Source organism: Mustela nivalis, assembly GCF_964662115.1.
Source record: "Mustela nivalis genome assembly, chromosome: 8".
Lineage (NCBI taxonomy): Eukaryota > Metazoa > Chordata > Mammalia > Carnivora > Mustelidae > Mustela > Mustela nivalis.
This window is the reverse complement of record NC_139027.1, coordinates 14,804,667-14,812,189: the sequence shown is the minus strand read 5'-3', so window position 1 is coordinate 14,812,189 and position 7,523 is coordinate 14,804,667. Positions and strand designations below refer to the sequence as shown.

Here is a 7,523-nt window from a genome sequence, read left to right as displayed (position 1 = left end):
ATGGATTCTGGAATATTCCACTTTGTCATAAGAAAGAATGAGAGGGTTCTGGTACACTGAAAAATTAAAAATAAAGTAAAAGTAAAAAAGGGGGGGAGGCAATTAGGTCTTAGTACAGCTATGAAAATAGTTTTTAGCCCTGAATACCCTGGAAAAGCCGGCACCCCATGGGGGCCATTGCTGTAGACCTTGTCCTGACAGATCTGCCCAATCTTCTAGTTCCTCACTGCCTCCCGCAAGGGTCTATCTGCTCCCCTACACTCTGAGCTCTGATAAGAAGGGCCACGCCTGGAGGTCAGGGGTGGGCAGAACTATGTCCCTGATACCACTGGGCACTTCCCAGACAGAATGTCAGGGTCACACAGTGCCCTGCCCCCATTGTGTACTTGTCTGGATCTCTGACTAGTTCAATCCCCAGATCATCCGCGGTTGTATGACCTAGAACTCCTCCCAGGAAGCCCCCTGCCCCTCACCCCGATGGCCATTTCATTGCAAGGACCCTCAATTCAACACATGAATATCAATCTCTGTCCACTCGCTCCATGTTCATTAACGTCAACCATTAATGGTTCTAGACACCCCGTCCCCTTCCTGAGCTTCTGCCAGAGCTCCCTGTAGTAAAATCTGCCGACCAGTTTCCAAAAGACTAAAAGAAGCTTCGAATAAAACAGACCTGAGTGGATACTCGTTTTTCTGAAAACCCTTCAGGGGTGTGCATGGCATTTGGGCTGAGTAACAAATCCTTCAGCGGTGGAAGGCCCAGGTGCGTGTGTCTCTCTCACTGCCCTTCAACCCCATGGCCTCCCTGATTCCTGTGCCCCTGACTCCCTCCTAACCCAGGACCTTGGCTCAAGCTGCTTCTCCACCTGGAATGCTCTTCCCCACCTTCTTCATCTGCTTCAACTGTGCTGACCTCTCAGCCTCAGAGCAGCCATCACTCCCTTCCAGAAGCCTCTTCAGGCCTCTCCGACTAGGTCAGTGCCCCCTAATGGAGGCATTTATAGCAACTTTCCCGGCTGCCATTTTCTAGCTATTGCTATAATTAATCAATATCCGGTTCTCAATCAGACTGATATTCTCTGAAGATAGCCAGTGCATTGGCTATCGTTATACCACAGATTCCCCCAAAATATAGCAGCTTATGATAGCAAACATTTATTATCTGTTTTATTGGTCGGGAATCTGAGGGCAACTTAGCTGAGTGATTTTTGAGTCCCAATCTCTCATGAGGTCACAGTCAGGGTGTCAGGCCTGCTTTCCTCTGGAGGCTTGACTGAGGCTTTGAGGTCCACTTCCAACATGGCTGCCTGGATCTCTCCACAACATGGCAGCTGGCTTCTGTCAGAACAAATGATCCAAGAGAGTAAGGCAGAGACAGCAGTGTCTTTTACAAAGTTGCTGTAGACCTCCCACCCCATCATTTCCACAATATTCTATTGATGACACAGGTCAGCTCTAATCAGTGTGGGAGGGGCCTGTGGAAGTATGGGAATATGGGAGTCATTGGGGGCCATCTTGAAGGGCTATCTCCCACAGCTGAGAATTCCATCTGTCCTTGCACCCGTTAGTTTCAGTGCTTGGCACATTGCAAATATTGAAATAATGGTTTTTTTATTCGTCTCTTTTTTCCCCCAAAGATTTTGACAGTGAGAGAAGGAACACAAGCAGGGGAAGTGGAAGAGGGAGAAGCAGCCTTCCCACTGAGCTCGATCCCAGGACCCTGGGATCGTGACCTGACCTGAAGGTAGATGCTTAACAACTGAGTCACCCAGGTGCACCTGAAATAATAGATTTTGAATGAATGAAAGAGGGGTTGACTAGGTTACCCACTCCAAACAGTGAGGGTGGGCAGAGGGATCCTGCCTACCCTCCTTAACATGTCCAGCAAGTTCTCAGGGATGATTATATTCCGACCTTCACCTTGCCCCAGATCTCCAAGCCTGGGCATCTGATGTGTCCCACACAGAGGGTAAGAGAACACAGGCCACCGCCCAGCCTGTAGTCCGCTGAGGCATCCGATGTGCATTTCCTAAGGATATTCCCTGGGCAGCTGTTCATTCCCCAGACATTTGGATCAGAGGACCAGCAATTAAGAGAATTGGAAAGTGGTGGTTTCACCTTATTTGCATGTTCCATGTCAGCTGCCCCCAGCTAGTCTGTGGCAAGGGTGGGGCGAGCCGCACAGACAGCTCTGTCAGGTGCCTATTTTTAGTGGCTCTGCCAGATTACAAAGCTCGATCACCGCGGAGCGAGGGAAGCAGCTGACACTCCAGCCTGCAATCTGGGTATCTCCCTCAACGTGTCTGCTGGAGAAACGTGGCTCTTCAATAATGCATGGGGCTATTAGCGCCAAGCTGGGGACGCCTTGCTCCCTCCCAGCGATCAAAGCTGCCGCCCGGGAGCTGAGCTGGTGATCAGATTTCATGGGCGCCTTATAACCGCTGCCCCTTCATATGCGATTAGAATAGGCTGTTTCATGTCCAAGGATGAAAGCAGCAAGGATTTGGGAGAAAATCCGGCTTCCTAGAGAAATCAAAACACTTCCATTTCATTACAAATGGCTGCATGACACAGCTAATAGCTCCTCCGAGAGGGAACGCTGCGGGACCAGCTGTCGACGTCGGCAGCTCCTCTCAGATGCTGTGTAAAATGTGTGAGATGCAGGATTAGGGATGCCACTCGATTTCCTTATGTTCAGGGCATATCCCAGACCATGGGGCTCTGTCGCAAATCCTTGAGAGATTCCCCTCCATCGAGCAGCATTAGCGAGGGTCGGAACAATCCCCGTGGAGGTGATCAGGTGATTGAAGAGGGACCCTGAGGAAGACGTGCCCGCAGCCAGCAGCGGCCATAATATTCATAGCTCCCCACCGCTGCGTGTGACCACACACCCAGCACTTGCCTCCAGTACCTCCAACCCTTGCAGCAACTGACAGCGTATTATTAGATTCCACTGCTGTGAAACCCTCAGGATCAGAGAGCTTATGAGATTTGCTCAAGGCCAGCCAGTTAAGAGGGGATGGAGCCCAGAGGGGAGCCCCAGAATGTGCCCAGGTTCTGTACCAGCTGCCCCCGCAAGTTCCCTCCAGAGGCAAGGCCAGAGCCAGCAGCAAAAGGAAGAGCTGCTGGAGGGGCAGGCCTTTCGGTCCCCTGGGAACTGTGGAGCATTTAGCCACTACCCCGGTGGGGGTTCCCTGGTCTGGCTTCCAGGGCTTTCTGCAGCTGGACTGCAGCCTTCATCCCAGCTGCCTTTCTGTGCCTACGCCAAGGAGCGCTCTCCTTTCCAGCCAACACGATCTGGTCGGTACCGAAGAGCTGAGGCCTCTGGGTGGTCCTTTATCTTCACTGGCCTTGCTTCCATCCTCTGAATTGGAGGGAACACCTCCTCCTCAATGGTGAAGCAGCACAGAAGACAGGAAGTTAAATGGAAACTTCCAGGCTTATCCTGTGCAACACACCAGGTGCTCACCCCAGCCCATTTGCCCTTCCTTTCCGTCCTCTGAAGATTTCCCTGATCTGTCTGCATCCCCGACCTATGGAACTCCTGGGCCAAATTTCCTTCAAGAAGAACCTCCTCCTGTCAATATTCCCACAAGTCCGCAGCCCAGATGGGCTGCACCCACCACCACCACCACCATCCCCAACCCCCCACCCCCCTCCGCTGTCTATCTCTGGCTTTGTGAGATGAGTTCACATCACACCAGCATGGCCAGGAGCTATGCAGGGCAGTATGTGGGTCCTTCCCACTCCACCTCATGTCTGCCTTGTCCCCAAGCCCTGCCCAAGCATGAGGCACAAGGCAAGTCCTGGCAAGGCCGATGGCAATTTTCCTGGCCTGCTTTCAGAATGTGGGGTGGGCTCTGGATGCATTGGCAACAGGCTCTGTCCGTCTCTATGCCCGTGGACAGGGGCTCCTCCCGCAGCATGGGCATCAGAGGCAGGAACCCTCCGATAGTGTTGGCTTCCCTGCCTGGGCTGAGACACAGTGTTAGGTATAGGGGGTGCTAAAAGGGAACAGGACTGAGGTCTGAAAAGGTGGGAGTGTTTGTGGGTCCATGAGAAGCTTTAGAGATGCTGATTCAGTGAGCAGAAGGGAGCCCCAGTGATTACGCTCTGTCTAGGGCACTTAGGAAGAGGCATTTACAAACCACAGACCTCATGCCATTGATCAGAGCTCCCAGCCCCCGTCAGTCCCTTCACCAAACTCCATCTCATCTGTTGCTAAGGTCATCTTCCGGTTTTCCACGTCATCAGCCCCATGCTGAGGAAAGGACATCTGCCTGCTACCTTGTGGCTGCTCAGCGGGGTTCAAGTACAGACACCAGGAAAGTGCACATGCCTCGGACCCAGCTGCAGACCACACAGCCCGGTGGCTTCTCAGACACCGCCTGAACACTTTCTGCCGCCAAGCCCTGCCCTCCTGGCATCCGATGTGAATTCTTCTCGCGGAAATGTAAACAGCTGTTGGTTTAGAGATACCCCAGAGTCCTCCTGTCTTCCCATCTTCAGTTGGCTGACCACTCCCTTTCTGACCATGATGGCCCTGGGCCGCAGAGCAGACACGGTCCCGACAACTGCCCCATGCCCCTCCTTACGGGTCCACAGAGGTCTGTGGTGGCTTCCCCACCATCCCCCTGCAGCGCCCTCCTTGGGGCACCCTCTCAGCTTTGCTCCCTGTCCTTTCCCGGTCCTTTGACACTCACCGTGGTGGGCCCAGAAGTCCCTGTGCTCACAGAGCGGGCCCAGCCGAGCGCCCCTGGCCCACCATTGGCCCAACTCCGCTGTCCACTCCTGGCTGGCTCCCCGTCCCCGCAGACTTCCGTGAGTGGCCAGCTCTGAAGTTTTCTCCTTCTTTCCTCTTTTTCTAATTACACTTATTTTCCGATAATTGCAGATTCACCTGCAGTTATAAGAAATAATGCAGCGAGCTCCTATATCCTCTTTACCCATTTCTCCCCGTGGTGACACTTTGCAGAACTCTACAGCCATGCCATACACTGGAATACTGAGAATGAAGCCAAGATACAGAAGGTTCTGTCTTCACAAGGATCCCTTCCCCTCCTCCATCATTGAAGCCAGCTCCAGGGTTTTCTAAACTGTCAGGTCAGGCCCCAGGCTCCTCGACCCCACTCCTGGTCCCTGCCACCCTTCCTGGGCCTCTGCTTCCTCACGCCTGCAGGGGAGCGAGAGTCGGGTCTCTCTAGAGCCCCATCACTGCCCACGGAAGGAATGGTCACTGTCAAATTCTCTGTGCTCTAGGCTCCCAGGAGTCCCCACACCCCTGGTGGCCGGCAGAGCCCACCCTGACACAGCACGCTGTCCTCCTGTGGGAAGCAAGACTCTCCGACCCTGCTCCTCACCCGAGGGGGCCGGGCCCCGAGCCACTTTGATGCACAGAGGGCCTTGAGGGAACAACTAGGTCTGAGGCAAAAAGTATAAACAGATGTCCCTTTACTGAATGTAAATTGTTCCTTCTGAGGGACATCTTGGCTCGAGGTTGCCTCTAGCCATGACACAGGGAGGGATCTCTTATCGGGAAGGGGACAGGAGCGATGTTAGGACGGAGCCCCACAGTGAACCCTCTGGTGTCCCGCATGACTAGACAGATGCAGGCCTCGGTGTCCCTTCCCTGTGAAGAGGGGCTTTGGCTGTCTAGGGTCCGGCTGCTGGCTGTGTTCACTGACACATGGACCGTGCTGGTCACCCTCCCATGGCTCTGGTACAGTGACACTATCTCTCCCTATGGTGTTCTCGAGCTTGCCCTGTGCAGAGGCCGCTTGGTGCCTGCTGATGCCCTGCAAACCAGAGCTGCCGGATCATCCCAGCCTGTGTGGGGGGAACCAGGAGTGCCCACCCAGTCAGCACCACACTCGAGAGAAGGGAGCGCTGCCCGTAGGGTTCCCCACCCCGAGCCCAGTGCTCTCCCGTGCTCCTGCCTGGTTCCTCACCATCTTCTTAGTCCTCTGGTGAGGAAGGCGCTCGGGAATGGAATCCGGACCCCGTCTGCTTGACACAGTCCCCGCTTCCTCCCGTTTCCGTTTCGCCTCTCCTGTGTTGTCAGGGGCTTTCCCGGGCCTCGGGCCTCACTCCCCTTCCAAAACTCAAGATTTAAAAAAAAAAAAAAACTATTCTTTCAAGTTTCTATCAAATGCCCCTTCCTCCAGGAAGCCCGCCCAGTCCACACAGCTGTGCCAAACCTCTCCTTCCTCACCATGTAACATTTTGGTGCCTTCTCTGGCCCTTTCACACTTGATGTTTCACCGTTATTTGTGCCCTTATGACTTTGCCATATTGAATTCCCAGGGGAGCCACGGACAGCATCGGAGTCTCTGCCCCAGCCCCCCCTCCCCCAACAAGCACTTGCCAGAAGAATAAGCAAGGAATAAACTGTAGTCTGATTCACACTTCCCCAGAGCCAAAAACCAGGCATTAAAGGTTAGGGACTTTTTTTTTTTTTTTTTAAGATTTTATTTATTTGACAGAGATCACAAGTAGGCAGAGAGGCAGGCAGAGAGAGAGAGAGGTGGAAACAGGCTCCCTGCGGAGCAGAGAGCCCGATGGGGGCTTAATCCCAGAACTCTGGGATCATGCCCTGAGCAGAAGGCAGAGGCTTTAACCCACTGAACCACCCAGGCACCCCAAGGTAGGGACTTTAAACCATGACCCCTTTAGCCTCCAGAGTAGACCACAGCATGGGAATGTTGGATGGAATTCCTTGGAGGGAGTCGGACACGGGACACGGGTGTGCTTATCAGCAAAGGACTTGGAGCCTGACAGGCCGCTGAAGGGTGGGAGGAAGGCCCCAGGTCGCTGCAGTGCCCCTGCCAGCCTGCAGGCAGCGGTGGACCCCGGGAGCCGCCCCTCCACTCAGCTTCCTCAGGCGGCGGACTGCTCTTGCTCAGAGCAGGGACTTGGGGGGGGGGGGGTCTCCCACAGACCCTCTTGTCTTCTGCCAGAGTCCAATTTCCAAGAGCGAGCTAGTCAAGAGCTTTCTGGGATTTCTAAGAATAAACGTGGTGGGCGTGGTCACTGCTTTCTAGATCACTCAGGGTTTTACTGGAAACATTCTTGTTCTTTGTACCGTCACAGCCAACACCCACAGCCTTAATCACAGAACGTTCTGGACTTCCCCTCTTCTCTGGGCTGGGGGAGCAGAACTCAGAGTAGAGGCTGTACCCAGAGCAGCAAGACTGGTCTGGGCCTGGCCTGGGGCCTTGTGCTGCCGGACCGGCCTTTCCGAGGCGAGGCTCAGGGATGAGCTCCAGCGTCCGGGGCTGGCCTGGACTCCAGGGGTCTCCCACATGCGGTTCACTTGTCAGTGCCTAAGAAGCTGGGCCGGCCCTGCTCTCCCTATGCGCAGAGCCCTGAGGTCCGTGCCCATTGCGGTGGGGGCCAGAGGACATGAAGACCATCCAGGCTCTCTGGGGGCTCCTTGCTACAGGAGCGTCTACCGACGGGGCGGAAGGTGTGGGGAGCTTGGGAGGACAACGGGACGGGAGGGGGACGCCATCCAGGGCCTCTTC

General features: G+C 54.6%; 1 long non-coding RNA gene across 1 annotated transcript; it reads right to left on the bottom strand.

The window, feature by feature from the left end:
- Positions 1–1,181: 1,181 nt before the first annotated feature.
- Positions 1,182–5,999, bottom strand: LOC309871308. Its single transcript, XR_014315197.1, has 4 exons — positions 5,949–5,999; positions 5,361–5,421; positions 4,704–4,900; positions 1,182–1,338 (listed from the first exon to the last, which is right to left on the bottom strand). It is a non-coding gene; the product is annotated as an uncharacterized lncRNA (long non-coding RNA).
- Positions 6,000–7,523: the final 1,524 nt, after the last annotated feature.